We start from the raw sequence: 17333 nt of genomic DNA on the forward strand, positions 1-17333 counted from the left end.
GGAGCATCATAGGTATTTTCTATGATGGTCTCTCTGAACTATCCAAGATGTCTTTGGATAGCTCTGCTGGAGGATCTCTTCATCTAAAGAAGACGCCTACAGAAGCTCAAGAACTAATTGAAATGGTTGCAAATAACCAATTCATGTACACCTCTGAAAGGAATTCTGTGAACAATGGGACTAATCAGAAGAAAGGAGTTCTTGAGATTGATACTCTGAATGCCATTCTGGCTCAGAATAAAATATTGACTCAACAAGTCAATTTGATCTCTCAAAGTCTGTCTGGAATGCAAAATGCACCAAGCAGTACTAAGGATGCTTCATCTGAAGAAGAGGCATATGATCCTGAGAACCCTTCAATGGAAGAGGTGAATTACCTAGGAGAACCCTATGGAAACACCTATAATTCTTCATGGAGAAATCACCCAAATTTCTCATGGAAGAATCAAGAGAGACCTCAACAAGGTTTCAACAACAATAATGGTGGAAGAAACAGGTTTAACAATGGCAAGCCTTTTTCATCATCTTTTCAGCAACAGACAGAGAATTCTAAGCAGAACCCCTCTGATTTAGCAACCATGGTCTCTGATCTGATCAAGACCACTCAAAGTTTCATGACTGAAACAAGGTCATCCATTAGGAATTTGGAGGCACAAGTGGGACAGCTGAGCAAGAAAGTCACTGAACTCCCTCCAAGTTCTCTTCCAAGCAATACAGAAGAAAATCCAAAAGGAGAGTGCAAGGCCATCAACATGGCCGAATTTGGAGAGGAAGGAGAGGCAGTGAACGCCACTGAGGAAGACCTCAATGGGCGTGCACTGACTTCCACTGAGTTCCCCAATGAGGAACCATGGGAATCTGAGGCTCAAAATGAGACCATAGAGATTCCATTGGACTTACTTCTGCCTTTCATGAGCTCTGATAAGTATTCTTCCTCTGAAGAGGATGAGTATGTCACTGAAGAGCAAGTTGCTAAATACCTTGGAGCAATCATGAAGCTAAATAACAAGTTATTTGGAAATGAGACTTGGGAGGATGAACCCCCTTTGCTCACCAAAGAATTGGATGACTTGTCTAGGCAGAAATTACCTCAAAAGAGGCAGGACCCTGGGAAGTTTTCCATACCTTGTACCATAGGCACCATAACCTTCAACAAGGCTCTGTGTGACTTAGGGTCAAGTGTAATTAAACCTCATGCCTCTCTCTATAATGGAGAAACTAGGGATCTTTGAGGTGCAAGCTGCAAGAATCTCATTAGAGATGGCAGACAACTCAAGAAAACAAGCTCATGGACTTGTAGAGGATGTTTTGGTGAAGATTGAAGACCATTACATCCCTGCTGATTTCATAGTCCTAGAGACTGGGAAGTGCATGGATGAAACCATCATCCTTGGCAGACCCTTCCTAGCCACAGCAAAGGCTGTGATTGATGTTGATAGAGGTGAACTGATCATTCAAGTGAATGAAGAATCCTTTGTGTTTAAGGCTCAAGGATATCCCTCTGTCACCATGGAGAGGAAGCATGAAGAGCTTCTCTCAAATCAGAGTCAAACAGAGCCCCACAGTCAAACTCTAAAGTTGGTGTTGGGAGGGCCACACCAAACTCTAAGTTTGGTGTTGAACCCCCACATTCAAACTCTAAGTTTGGTGTTGGGAGGTTCCCACATTGCTCTGATCATTTGTGAGGCTCCATGAGAGCCATATGTCAGCTACTAACATTAAAGAAGCGCTTGTTGGGAGGCAACCCAATGTTACATTTTATCTATTTTCTTTTGTTATTTTATGTTTTTTTGTAGGTTGATGATCATGAGAAGTCACAAAATCAATTGAAAAAGCAAAAACAGAATGAAAAACAGGAAGAAAAACAGCACACCCTGGAGGAAGAACTTACTGGCGTTTAAACGCCAGTAAGGCTAGCAGATGGGCGTTTAACGCCCAGTCTGGCACCATTCTGGGCGTTTAACGCCAGAAAGGGGCACCAGACTGGCGTTAAACGCCAGAAAAGGGCAAGAACCTGGCGTTAAACGCCAGAAATGGGCACCAGCCCGGCGTTTAACGCCAGAATTGGCTCAAAACGTGATTTTGCATGCCATTTTGGTGCAGGGATGACTTTTCCTTGACACCTCAGGATCTGTGGACCCCACAGGATCCCCACCAACCCCACCACCCTTTCTCTTCTTTACCCATTCACGAATCACCTCAACACCTCTTCCCCAAAAACCCTTCACCTGTCAAATCCCATCTTTCTCTTCACCACTCACATCCATCCTTCATAAAACCCCACCTACCTCACCATTCAAATTCAAACCACTTTCCCTCCCAAACCCACCCATACATGACCGAACCATGAGACCCCCCTCCCCTATATATACCCTTCTTCACCCCTTCATTTTCACACAACCTAAACACCACTTCTTCCCCTCTTTGGCCGAACACAAAGCCATTCCCTTCTTCCTCATTTCTTCTTCTTCTACTCTCTTCTTTCTTCTTTTGCTCGAGGACGAGCAAACCTTTTAAGTTTGGTATGGTAAAAGTGTTGCTTTTTCGTTTTTCCATAACCATTTATGGCATCCAAGGCCGGAGAAACCTCTAGAAAGAGGAAAGGGAAGGCAAAAGCTTCCACCTCCGAGTCATGGGAGATGGAAAGATTCATCTCAAGGGTGCATCAAGACCACTTCTATGAAGTTGTGGCCTTGAAGAAGGTGATCCCCGAGGTCCATTTTTCACTCAAAAAGGGTGAATATCCGGAGATCCGACATGAGATCCGAAGAAGAGGTTGGGAAGTTCTTACCAACCCCATTCAACAAGTTGGAATCTTAATGGTTCAAGAGTTCTATGCCAATGCATGGATCACCAAGAACCATGATCAAAGTGTGTACCCGGATCCAAAGAATTGGCTTACTATGGTTCGGGGGAAATACTTGGATTTTAGTCCGGAAAATGTAAGGTTATCATTCAACTTGCCCATGATGCAAGGAGATGAACATCCTTACACTAGAAGGGTCAACTTTAATCAAAGGTTGGACCAAGTCCTCACTGACATTTGTGAAGAGGGCGCCCAATGGAAGAGAGATTCAAGAGGGAAGCCGGTTCAATTGAGAAAGCATGACCTCAAACCCGTGGCTAGAGGATGGTTGGAGTTTATCCAACGCTCAATCATTCCCACTAGCAACCGGTCCGAAGTTACTCTAGACCGGGCCATCATGATTCATAGCATCATGATTGGAGAAGAAGTGGAAGTTCATGAGGTCATAGCCCAAGAACTCTATAAGGTGGCGGACAAGTCCTCTACCTTAGCAAGGTTAGCCTTTCCTCATCTCATTTGTCACCTCTGTTATTCAGTTGGAGTTGACATAAAGGGAGACATCCCCATTGATGAGGATAAGCCCATCACTAAGAAAAGGATGGAGCAAACAAGAGACCCCTCTCATCATGAGATCCCTGAGATGCCTCAAGGGATGCACTTTCCTCCACAAAACTATTGGGAGCAACTGAACACCTCCCTAGGAGAATTGAGTTCCAACATGGGACAACTAAGGGTGGAGCACCAAGAACATTCCATCCTCCTCCATGAAATTAGAGAAGATCAAAGAATCATGAGAGAGGAGCAACAAAGACAAGGAAGAGACATTGAGGAGCTCAAGCACTCCATAAGACCTTCAAGAGGAAGAACAAGCCGCCATCACTGAGGTGGACCCGTTCTTTAATCTCCTTGTTATTTATTCTCTTGTTTTTCGAAAATTCATGCTTATGTTTATCCATGTTTGTGTCTTATGATCATTAGTGTCTTAGTGTCTATGCCTTAAAGTTATGAATGTCCTATGAATCCATCACCTTTCTTAAGTGAAAAATGTTCTTAATTGAAAAAGAAAAAGAATTGCATGAATTTTAAATTTTATAACAGTTTGATTATTTTGATGTGGTGGCAATATTCTTGTTTTCTGAATGTATGCTTAAACAGTGCATATGTCTTTTGAATTTGTGGTTCATGAATGTTGGCTCTTGAAAGAATGATGAAAAAGGAGACATGTTACTGAGGATCTGAAAAATCATAAAAATGATTCTTGAAGCAAGAAAAAGCAGTGAATACAAAAAAAAAGAGAGGCGAAAGAAAAAAAAAGAAAAAAAACGAAAAAGAAAGAGAAAAAGAAAGAAAAAGAAAGAGAAATAAAGTTGTGATCCAAGGCAAAAAGAGTGTGCTTAAGAACCCTGGACACCTCTAATTGGGGACTCTAGCAAAGCTGAGTCACAATCTGAAAGGGGTTCACCCAATTATGTGTCTGTGGCATGTATGTATCCGGTGGTAATACTGGAAGACAGAGTGCTTTGGGCCACAGCCAAGACTCATAAAGTAGCTGTGTTCAAGAATCATCATACTTAACTAGGAGAATCAATAACACTATCTGGATTCTGAGTTCCTAAAGAAGCCAATCATTCTAAATTTCAAAGGATAAAGTGAGATGCCAAAACTGTTCAGAGGCAAAAAGCTAAAAGCCCCGCTCATCTAATTAATACTGATCTTCATAGATGTTTTTGGAGTTCATTGCATATTCTCTTCTTTTTATCTTATTTGATTTTCAGTTGCTTGGGGACAAGCAACAATTTAAGTTTGGTGTTGTGATGAGCGGATAATTTGTACGCTTTTTGGCATTGTTTTTAGTATGTTTTTAGTATGATCTAGTTAGTTTTTAGTATATTTTTATTAGTTTTTAGTTAAAATTCACTTTTCTGGACTTTACTATGAGTTTGTATGTTTTTCTGTGATTTCAGGTATTTTTTGGCTGAAATTGAGGGACCTGAGCAAAAATCTGATTCAGAGACTGAAAAGGACTGCAGATGCTGTTGGATTCTGACCTCCCTGCACTCGAAGTGGATTTTCTCAACGGCGTTCTCAACGGCGTTGGAAAGTAGACATCCTGGGCTTTCCAGAAATATATGATAGTCCATACTTTGCCCAAGATTTGATGGCCCAAACCGGCGTTCAAAGTCACCTTAAGAAATTCCAGCGTTAAACGCCGGAACTGGCACCAAAATGGGAGTTAAACGCCCAAACTGGCATAAAAGCTGGCGTTTAACTCCAAGAAGAGTCTCTACACGAAAATGCTTCATTGCTCAGCCCAAGCACACACCAAGTGGGCCCGGAAGTGGATTTTTATGTCATTTACTCATCTTTGTAAACCTTAGGCTACTAGTTTTCTATAAGTAGGACCTTTTACTATTGTATTTGACATCTTTTGATCATGTTTTTATGATTGAACCCTCTTTGGGAGGCTGGCCTCACGGCCATACCTAGACCTTGTTCTTATGTATTTTCAACGGTGGAGTTTCTACACACCATAGATTAAGGTGTGGAGCTCTGCTGTACCTCGAGTACTAATGCAATTACTATTGTTCTTCTATTCAATTCCGCTTGTTCTTTGTTCAAGATATCACTTGTTCTTCAACTTGATGAATGTGATGATCCGTGACACTCATCATCATTCTCACCTATGAACGTGTGACTGACAACCACCTCCGTTCTACCTTAGATTGGGTGAATATCTCTTGGATTCCTGATACACGATGCATGGTTGATCGCTTGACAACCGAGCGCTCGTCTGACAAACGAGCCAGCCATTCCGTGAGATTAGAGTCTTCATGGTATAGGCAAGAACTGATGGCGGCATTCAAGAGAATCCGGAAGGTCTAACCTTGTCTGTGGTATTCTGAGTAGGATTCAATGATTGAATGACTGTGACGTGCTTCAAACTCCTGAAGGCAGGGCGTTAGTGACAGACGCAAAAGAATCACTGGATTCTATTCCGGCCTGATTGAGAACCGACAGATGGATAGCCGTGCCGTGACAGGGTGCGTTGAACATTTCCACTGAGAGGATGGGAGGTAGCCACTGACAACGGTGAAACCCTTGCATAAGCTTGCCATGGAAAGGAGTAAGAAGGATTGGAAGAAGACAGTAGGAAAGCAGAGAGACGGAAGGGAAGGCATCTTCATACGCTTATCTGAAGTTCCTACCAATGAATTACATAAGTATCTCTATCTTTATCTTTATGTTTTATTCGTTCATCACCATACCCATTTGAGTCTGCCTGACTAAGATTTACAAGGTGACCATAGCTTGCTTCATACCGACAATCTCCGTGGGATCGACCCTTACTCGCGTAAGGTTTATTACTTGGACGACCCAGTGCACTTGCTGGTTAGTTGTGCGAAGTTGTAGTGATCACAATTTCGTGCACCACTTCTCCATTACGGAGAGAGGCATGAGATTTATGCTTGACCCTAGGTCACACAGAGCCTTCTCAAAGGTCATGGTGCCTATGGTACAAGGTATTGAGAACTTCCCAGGGTCCTGTCTCTTTTGAGGTAATCTCTACCTAGTCAGGTCATTCAGTTCTTTGGTGAGCAAAGGGGGTTCATCCTCCCAAATCTCATTACCAAATAACTTGTCATTTATCTTCATGATTGCTCCAAGGTACTTAGCAACTTGCTCTTCAATGACATCTTCGTCCTCTTCCGAGGAAGAATACTCATCAAAGCTCATGAATGGCAGAAGTAAATCCAATGGGATCTCTATGGTCTCATTATGAGCCTCAAATTCCCATGGTTCCTCATTAGGGAACTCATTGGAGGCCAGTGGACGTCCATTGAGGTCTTCCTCAGTGGTGATCACTGCCTCTTCCTCCTCTCCAAGTTTGGCCATGTGGGTCATGTTAATGGCCTTGCATTCTCCTTTTGGATTCTCTTCTGTATTGCTTGGAAGAGTACTAGGAGGGAGTTTAGTAACTTTCTTACTCAGCTGACCCACTTGTGCCTCTAAGTTTCTAATGGAGGACCTTGTTTCAGTCATGAAACTTTGAGTGGTTTTGATTAGATCAGAGACCATGGTTGCTAAGTCAGAGTGGCTCTGCTTAGAATTCTCTGTCTGTTGCTGAGAAGATGATAGAAAAGGCTTGCCATTGCTAAACCTGTTTCTTCCACCATTATTGTTGTTGAAACCTTGTTGAGGTCTCTGTTGATCCTTCCATGAGAGATTTGGATGATTTTTCCATGAAGGATTATAGGTGTTTCCATAGGGTTCTCCCATGTAATTCACCTTTTCCATTGAAGGGTTCTCAAGATCATAAGCTTCTTCTTCAGATGAAGCGTCCTTAGTACTGCCTGGTGTAGCTTGCATTCCAGACAGACTTTGAGAAATCATATTGACTTGCTGAGTCAATATTTTGTTCTGAACCAATATGGCATTCAGAGTATCAATCTCAAGAACTCCTTTCTTCTAATTTGTCTCATTGTTCACAGGATTCCTTTCAGAAGTGTACATGAATTGGTTATTTGCAACCATTTCAATGAGTTCTTGAGCTTCTGCAGGCGTCTTCTTCAGATAAAGAGATCCTCCAGCAGAGCTATCCAATGACATCTTGGACAGTTCAGACAGATCATCATAGAAGATACCTATGATGTTCCATTCAGAAAGCATGTCAGAAGGACACTTTTTGATCAATTGTTTGTATCTTTCCCAAGCTTCATAGAGGGATTCACCTTCCTTCTGTTTGAAGGTTTGGACTTCCACTCTAAGCTTACTCAATTTTTGAGGTGGAAAGAACTTTTCCAAGAAGGTATTGACTAGCTTTTCCCAAGAGTTCAGGCTTTCTTTAGGTTGTGAGTCCAACCATATCCTAGCTCTGTCTCTTATAGCAAAAGGGAATAGCATAAGTCTGTAGACCTCAGGGTCAACCCCATTGGTCTTGACAGTGTCACAGATTTACAAGAATTCAGCTAAAAACTGATGAGGATCTTCCAATGGAAGTCCATGGAACTTGCAATTCTATTGCATTAGAGAAACTAATTGAGGCTTAAGCTCAAAGTTGTTTGCTCCAATGGCAGGGATAGAGATGCTTCTCCCATAGAAGTCGGGAGTAGGTGCAGTAAAGTCACCCAGCACCTTCCTTGCATTGTTGACATTATTGTTGTTTTCGGCTGCCATGGGTTCTTCTTCTTTGAAGATTTCTGTTAGGTCCTCTACAGAGAGTTGTGCTTTAGCTTCTCTTAGCTTTCGCTTCAGGGTCCTTTCAGGTTCAGGGCCAGCCTCAACAAGAATGCTTTTGTCTTTGCTCCTGCTCATATGAAAGAGAAGAGAACAAGAAAATATGAAATCCTCTATGTCACAGTATAGAGATTCCTTGAGGTGTCAGAGGAAAAGAAGAATAGAAGGAGAGGTAGAAGAATTCGAACTTATCAAGAAAGATAGAGTTCGAATTGTGCATTGAGGAGGAGTGTTAGTCCATAAATAGAAGGATGTGAGAAGAGGGGAAGAAATTTTCGAAAATAAATTAAAAAGATTTTAAAAATATTTTGAAAAATTCAAGAATGATTTTCGAAAAATATGATTTGGGAAAGAAATAAAGTGATTTTTGAAAAAGACTTTGAAATTAGAAATAAAAAAGATATGATTGAAAACAATTTTGAAAAAGATGTGATTAAAAGGATATGATTGAAAAGATATAATTGAAAAACAATTTAAAAAGATTTGATTTTGAAAATTAATGACTTGGCTAACAAGAAATTTAAAAGATATGATTCATACATTAAACCTCTCTCGACAGAAAAGGCAACATACTTGAAATGTTGAATCAACTCATTAATTGTTAGCAAGTATTTTTTTAAAAATGGAAAGAAATTGATTTTGAAAATATATGATTGAAAAGATATGATTTGAAAAAGATTTGATTTTGAAAAATTTTGAAAACTTGAAAAAAAATTTGAATTAAAAACAAAATCTTCCCTCTTGTGCCATCCTGGCGTTAAACGCCCAGAATGGTATACATTCTGGCGTTTAACGCCCAAAACTCACCCCTTTTGGGCGTTAAACGCCCAGCCAGACACCCTGGCTGGTGTTTAAACGCCAGTTTTCCTTCCTCACTGGGTGTTTTGAACGCCCAGCTTTTTCTGTGTAATTCCTCTGCTGTATGTTCTGAATCTTCAATTCTCTGTATTATTGACTTGAAAAGACACAAATTAAAATTTTTTTTTGAATTTTTAATGATGAGGAATAATCAAAATGCCACTAAGATCAAATAAATAATGCATGCAAGACACCAAACGTAGAAGTTTGTATACTACTGACACTAACAAATTGAGAATGCATATGAGACACAACAAAACACTCAAGACAAGAGAATTTAAAGATCAGAACAAGAAAATCATCAAGAACATCTTGAAGATCAATGAAGACACATGACTGAATTCGAAAAATGCATGCAATTGACACCAAACTTAAAATGAGACACTAGACTCAAACAAGAAACATAAAATTATTTTTGGTTTTATAATTTTATAATTTTTGGATTTTTTCAAAAATTATATGGAAAAGAAAATAAAGAGATTCAAAATTTTTAATATGAATTCCAGGAATCATGCAATGTTAGTCTAAAGCTTTAGTCTAAAAATATTAGACATGGCTAGCCAAGCTTCAGCAGGACATTGTATTCAAGAGCTAAATTGATGAGAATCAATCAGCTTTGGTGATGATGAAAACATCACCTTGAAACACTAGAATTCATTCTTAAAAATTCTGAAAAAAAATACCTAATCTAAGCAACAAGATGAACCGTCAGTTGTCCAAACTCAAACAATCCCCGGCAACGGCGCCAAAAACTTGGTGTTGTTGTCGGATCAAAACTTGGCACTGTTATTGCAGGGAACAAATGCGAAACTGTAGTTAGGACATTTAATTCCCCGGCAACGGCGCCAAAAACTTGGTGCACGAAATTGTGATCATCAATGGCGCCATCAACATGGTACGCTCAATTGCAATCTCAACTCTTTATCACAACTTCGCACAACTAATCAGCAAGTGCACTGGGTCGTCCAAGTAATAAACCTTACGTGAGTAAGGGTCAATCCCACGGAGATTGTTGGTATGAAGCAAGCTATGGTCATCTTGTAAATCTCAGTCAGGCAGATTCAAATGGTTATGGATGATTTATGAATAAAGCATAAAATAAAGATAGAGATACTTATGTAATTCATTGGTGAGAATTTCAGATAAGCGTATGGAGATGCTCTGTCCCTTCCGTCTCTCTGCTTTCCTACTGTCTTCATCCAATCCTTCTTACTCCTTTCCATGGCAAGCTATATGTTGGGCATCACCGTTGTCAGTGGCTACAGTCCCGTCCTCTCAGTGAAAATGTTCAACGCGCTCTGTCACAGCACGGCTATTCAGTTGTCGGTTCTCGATCATGTCGGAATAGAATCCAATGATTCTTTTGCGTCTGTCACTAACGCCCCACAATCGCGAGTTTGAAGCTCGTCACAGTCATTCAATCCTTGAATCCTACTCAGAATACCACAGACAAGGTTTAGACCTTCCGGATTCTCTTGAATGCCGCCATCAATTCTAGCTTATACCACGAAGATTCCGATTAAGGGATCCAAGAGATATCCACTCAATCTAAGGTAGAACGGAGGTGGTTGTCAGGCACGCGTTCATAGGTGAGAATGATGATGAGTGTCACGGATCATCACATTCATCAAGTTGAGGAACAAGTGATATCTTAGAATAAGAATAAGCCGAATTGAATAAAAGAACAATAGTAATTGCATTGATACTCGAGGTACAGCAGAGCTCCACGCCTTAATCTATGGTGTGTAGAAACTCCACCGTTGAAAATACATAAGAACAAGGTCTAGGCATGGCCGAGAGGCCAGCCCCCAAAACGTGATCTAAGATAGCATAAAACTCTCCAAGATAGCTACCCCGATGAGAATACAATAGTAAAAGGTCCTATTTGTAGAGAACTAGTAGCTTAGGGTTTACAAAGATGAGTAAATGATATAAAAATCCACTTCCGGGCCCACTTGGTGTGTGCTTGGGATGAGCATTGAAGCTTCTATGTGTAGAGACTTTTCTTGGAGTTAAACGCCAGCTTTTGTGCCAGTTTGGGCGTTTAACTCCCATTCTTGTGCCAGTTCCGGCGTTTTACGCCAGAATTCTTGAGCTGACTTGGAACGCCTGTTTGGGCCATTAAATCTCGGGCAAAGTATGGACTATTATACATTGCTGGAAAGCCCAGGATGTCTACTTTCCAACGCAATTGAGAGCGGGTCAATTGGGCTTCTGTAGCTCCAGAAAATCCACTTCGAGTGTAGGGAGGTCAGAATCTAACAGCATCTACAGTCCTTTTCAGCCTCTGAATCAGATTTTTGCTCAGGTCCCTCAATTTCAGCCAGAAAATACCTGAAATCACAGAAAAATATACAAACTTATAGTAAAGTCCAGAAAATTGAATTTTAACTAAAAACTAATAAAAATAAAATAAAAACCAACTAAAACATACTAAGAACATACTAAAAACAATGCCAGAAAGCGTATAAATTATCCGCTCATCAGGTACGCGTGACAAGTGTCACATGCCTCTGTTACGAGAAAATGCTGGGGGCAATTTCTGGGCTGCTTTTGACCCTCAGGCCCGAAAACTTAGACAAGAGGCTGTAGAGTGGGATAAATCGAGGGATCGATCATTCACTTTTCATTCATTCACAATTATTAGGTTTAGATGTAGGTTTCTAGAGAGAGGCTCTCTCCTCTCTCTAAGTTTTAGGGTTTAGTCTTGTTCCTTCTCAAATTCAGATTTCTACCTTCCTTTAATTTAGTTTTCTTCTACTTTTATTTGTTCTAGTACTTTAGTTTATCTACTTCTCTTGTTGATTTCTTTATGTTGCCAACTTAGTTTATGAATTCTTCTTGTTTTCTTTAATCCATATTAATGTAATTTATGTTTTTCATATTTATGATTGCTTTCTTTAATTTGTGGTTATTGTTTCCTCTTGCAATTGTTAGTCTTAGATTTTGCTATGTATTGTTAGTTTTCTATATTTTTATTTTATGCCTTTCAAGTGTTTGATAAAATGCTTGGTTGAGTTTTAAATTAGATTTTTATGTTCTTAACTTGGATTAATCAATCAGAGACTCTTGAGTTGTCAAAATTCTTTTGTTGATTGGTGATTGAAAATTGCTAGTTGGCTTAGGCTTCACTAAATCTAGTCTTTGATTAGGATTTGTGAAGTTAAGTTGATTTTGCTCACTTGACTTTTTTTCATTGTTAAAGGTTGACTAAGTGAAAGCAAAAGGCAATTACCATCACAATTGATGATGATGATGATAATGAGGATAGGAATTCCAATTCTTAATCCTCGCTAAGACCTTTCTTAGTTATTAGTTTATTTTCTTGTCATTTTACTTTCTTGTTCCTTATTTCAAAAACCCCAAAAATATACTTTCCCATAACCAATAATAAACTACACTTCCCTGCAATTCCTTGAGAGACGACCCAAGGTTTGAATACTTTGGTTAATTTTATTGGGTTTGTATTTGTGGCAAACAATCTAAACATTAATTGAGGTTTAATTGTCGGTTTAGAACTATACATGCAACGCGATATTTTTGTAAAAATCTTTACCGACATTTTTCCTCCGTCACTACCAGTCACAGCAACCATCGTGAAGCTCGCCAATGTTACAATATCAGTCTCAAGCTACCAAGCCGAACTATAGGAGCACAAGTGAACAGCGTCAGTAGCTCTAACGAGCTCCCAACACTTGCCGACCTGGACCCAAAAGTCGAGTTCTTTGAACGGCCTACACCAATAGAAGACTTAGAAAAAATATATTTCAATAATAACCCAAACAAATTTACTTATATAGGTACAACCCTCAGCTTGGAGGAAAAAATTTAATTCCAACAATTTTTGCAACAACATGTCGATCTATTTGCATGGACACCCGCTGACATGTCCGGTATTGATCCTCCAGTCATTACCCACAGGCTGGCGCTAGATCCGTCTGTCCGACCTATAGCTCAGAAGAAATGCAATCTCGGTGTCGAAAAGAAACAGGCATCCTTGGAGGAGACTAAAAAATTAATAAGTGCCGGGTTCATCAACGAAATTCAGTTCACAACATGGCTAGCAAATATGGTCATGGTAAAAAAAATACAATGATAAATGGTGCATGTGTGTTGATTAAACAGATCTCAGTAAAGCATGCCCAAAAGATGCTTATCCCTTACCCTCTATTGATTGTTTAGTAGATAACGCTTCAGGTTATAAAACCTTGAGTTTCATGGATACCTATTTTGGTTATAACCAGATTTTGATGCACCCCTCTGACCAAAACAAAACTGCATTCATAACTAAATTTGGAAATTACTGTTATAAGGTTATGCCTTTTGGACTTAAGAATGCAGGTGCCACATATCAACAGCTCATGGATAAAGTATTTGTAAACCAGATCAGCAGAAACCTGGAAGTCTATTTTGATGACATGGTCGCAAAAACAAAGCTCAGCAATGATCATCTCAATGACCTTTTGGAAATCTTCAATCAAATAAGACGATATAACATGAGGCTAAACCCATAAAAGTGCACTTTTGGAGTGCAGGGAGGTAAATTCCTCGGATCCTTGCTTACAAACCGTGGAATAGAAGCTAATCCTGAGAAATGCCGAGCCATATTAGACATGACAACTCCACAGACAATCAAAGAAGTCCAGTGTCTAACAGGGAGACTTGCTGCCTTATCTAGATTTTTACCATGTTTAGCATCCAAATCTTTCTGCTTTTTTCAAACATTAAAAAAGAAAAACAATTTTACTTGGATTGAAGAATGTGAAAAATCTTTTTCAAGTATAAAAACCATCCTTTCAAAACCTCCGATTTTATGAAAGCCTCTTAAAGGGGAAGAGCTTTACTTATATTTATCTGTTACTGACTGGGCAATAAGTTCTGTTCTTGTCACAGAGAGACAAAAAATGCAACAACCAATTTACTTTATCAGTAAGTCTTTGCAAAACGCCGAGCTTTGCTACCAAAAATTATGAAATTAGCTCTAGCCTTGATCTTCTCAGCTCGGTGTCTTCGGCCATATTTTCAGAGTCATACCATCCACATTAGAACTGATCAACCTTTGAAACAGGTATTACACAAACCAGAGTTGGATGGACGACTTATAAAATGGTCAGTCGAGCTCTCTGAGTTTGACATCATATACCAGAGCAGAGGGCCAATCAAATTCCAACATCTTGCAGACGTTATAGCTGAATTTATTGCTCTAAGTTCGAAGGTCCACTCAACAGAATGGACCCTTTATGTGGATAGGACCTCTAATCCCCAAAGGTGTGGTGCTGGAGTTCTACTTGAAGACAGCAATAGTTTTGTCTTAGAACAATCTTTTCATCTTTCATTCAAAGCAAATAACAACCAAACTGAATACGAAGCACTGATTGTCGGCCTAAAACTAGCAACCGAATTAAACATCTCCGAACTCAAGGATGAAGATTGGTGGACTCCTTATATAGAGTACATTAAGTTCGGAATTATCCCACATGGCACTGACAATGTTTAGAAATTCTAACGTCAAGCGTCCTTCTTTACCATATACAACAACTCTTTATATAGGCGAGGTTTCTCTCGACCTTTGTTAAAGTGCCTTTCCAGGACCGAGGCAAAGCTTGCACTCGCCAAAGCATACGAGGGCATCTGTGGAATACACATTGGAGCTCGGAGCTTATCTTCCAAAATACTCCAAGCAGGTTTTTTCTGGCCAACACTGTCACGAGATTGCATCAAAAAATTCAAAAGTGGCAAATTGCTAAAAGCACGGTCCGATCACACACTTACCAACCGAAGTTCTCCACAGCTCAAAAGTATGTTAGCCATTCAACCAATTGGGGCTCAATATACTTGGCCCCTTCCCTTTAGCACCTGGACAGGTAAAGTTTCTGATAGTTGCAATTCATTACTTTTCAAAATGGATAGAGACTTAACCCTTAGCAAAAATAACACCGCAGCAAATGATTTTCTTTGTTTGGAAAAATATTATTTGTCGCTTTGGCATACTTCGGCACATTATCACTGATAATGGTCGCCAATTTGACGATATCAAATTTACCTCTTTTTTGCAGAATTTGAAAATCAAACAACACTTTTCTTCGGTAGAACATCCACAAACAAACGGATTAGCAAAAGTTACAAACAAAGTCATTTTACATGCCTTACGAAAGAAGCTCGACAACGCTAAGGGGCTATGGGCCAAATTAGTCCCATAAGTAATATGGGGATACAATACCACTGTGCATTCAACAATGAAAGAAACACCATTTCGTTTAGTATATGGCTCGGAAGCAATGATAGCCGTGGAGATATCCAGTCGTCTCTCCGAGCCCAATATACTGATCATATTACAGAGGACATTTCTCGGCAAAAAGAGCTTGATACCATCGAAGAAATTCGATCATTAGCAGAAATCAATCACCGAGCTATGTAGCAATATATAGCTCGGTGGTACAATAAAAGACTTCAACCGAGAACATTTCAAGTCAATGACCTGGTATTGAGGAAAACCGAACAAGCCAGAAGGCCTTCAGCCCATGGAAAATTAGAGGCAAACTAGGAGGGCCCGTTCCAAATTATAGAGGTAGTTGGCAATGGGGCCTATCATTTACAATCACTTGATGGTAATACTTTACCAAGTATATGGAGTATCTTATCCTTAAAGCTATATTACAGTTAAAATTCAGGGCCAGGCAAGTATTCTTTTTCCTATTCACAAGATTTTTTTCGAAAAGGGTTTTGCTTGGAGAGGTTTTAATGAGGCTTACCTACCTACACCTTTGTAATAAAGGTTTATCAAAGCCCTATTTCTGATTTATTATCTGTATACATCTATCAGTTCAAACGTCAAACTAAATATTCTATTAATCAACTTACTTATAGATTGGCAAAGTGCCTCTACAGAAATCGGCAAAACAACTATCAAACACACCGAGCAATTAAACAAAGATGGTATCAAATAAAGCATATGGAATACAAAACATCTTCTATCAATCTACAATTATCTGATTGCCAAAATCAAACTTAAAATCAGAATAATCTCAAAAACAAAAAGGTATACTTTGAAGTATCTAACCATCATGATACGAAAATAAATTATTAGTAAAAACAACAAACTTGCACAATACCAATGTTCTGAAAAACTAACATTAAACAAAATACAGTAAAAAAAACTACTCGGTAGCATTTTCATCCTCGTCCTCGGCAGCCCCTTCATCATCTACTAAACCTCCATCACGAACAATCTTGCCCGGATCCATTTGTGAAAAATCTTTATCAGGAGCTAAAAACTTGGCCTGAATCACTGCTCTCTCAAAACCCTCTGCAAATGCATCTAAGATCTCTACTTGATGATTTTTCTCAGCCTCCTTCATTTTCACTATCACTTCAATAATTTCGTTCTGCAAATGAGAAACTTTAGTTTCTTTTTTCTTTACAGATTCAACCTCATTCTCATACTTACGTTGGATTAACGTCAACTCTTCCTCTTTCTCTGCCAAATTTTTTCTCATTTATGTCAACAGACCCTCCTTCACAAACACGTCCTGTTTCAAACTGGTTATTTCTTCAACTTTTTTGAGCACTTTCTTGTGCTTCAATTCCCTAGTACAGCCAATACTAGCCAACAAAGCCCTAGAACCTGCAAAGGTATATAGAAAACATTAAAAACAAAATATAAACATTTACCACAAATCATAAGGTCATGATGTCAAACCTGCAAGAACTGATCTATAGCAGCATCACCGACCTCATCAACCAAACTAACATCAGCCGATGATCTAAGCATTTCATCGGCGACGGCCATATGAGAAAATTTCTTATCCCATACAGATGAGATTTCCCCATTTACAAAAAAGCCATGCAGTTTGTGTTGATTATCAACAAACGCATTAAGCTCTTCTAAGGGAATTCCTTTTTCAGTCAAATCATCAGAAAATATCAAGATCCACAACATCCAACTTTTTCTTTTTGAAGATAAATTTTCTCCTACCAGGTTTGGGTTGGCTATCCTTACCTTTACTGTCCCCTTTAACAGGGTTTGACAACGAACCTCTTTCTCCAGATTTTTGGTCTTCAGACGAGATCTTAGGGTTGCTGTTGACACTTCAGCAAAACAAATCAAGATAAACACAAATAATCACTATAGCAAACTCAGTGAGATACTCCAACACAGGATCTTTATCTTCTTCCCAAGGAAGCAACTCAAACACAGACAACAAGTTTTTTCGATCAATTATTTCAACTAAGAAGTCAATAATACATTCATTCCTCAAATCTATCTCTTCCAGACCAAAAGTATGCTGTGGCTGGCAGCACCAGTACAAAGAGAACTTCTCACCGAGGTTCTCATTCAGGTAAAAGGAAAAATTCTCCTCAACAGACTTCACTTTAAAACTATTTCTTTAAAATTTGTAAAAGAGGATTTATACAGTTTAAATATTCTAAACCC

The 17333-nt window shown here is 39.3% G+C and overlaps 1 non-coding gene across 1 annotated transcript; it reads left to right on the forward strand.

The window, feature by feature from the left end:
* Nucleotides 1–7468: 7468 nt before the first annotated feature.
* Nucleotides 7469–7576, forward strand: LOC130984699 (small nucleolar RNA R71). Its single transcript, XR_009088614.1, has one exon. It is a non-coding gene; the product is annotated as a small nucleolar RNA R71 (small nucleolar RNA).
* The last annotated feature ends 9757 nt before the right edge of the window (nucleotides 7577–17333 follow it).

Source organism: Arachis stenosperma, chromosome 5, assembly GCF_014773155.1.
Source record: "Arachis stenosperma cultivar V10309 chromosome 5, arast.V10309.gnm1.PFL2, whole genome shotgun sequence".
Taxonomy (NCBI): Eukaryota; Viridiplantae; Streptophyta; class Magnoliopsida; order Fabales; family Fabaceae; genus Arachis; species Arachis stenosperma.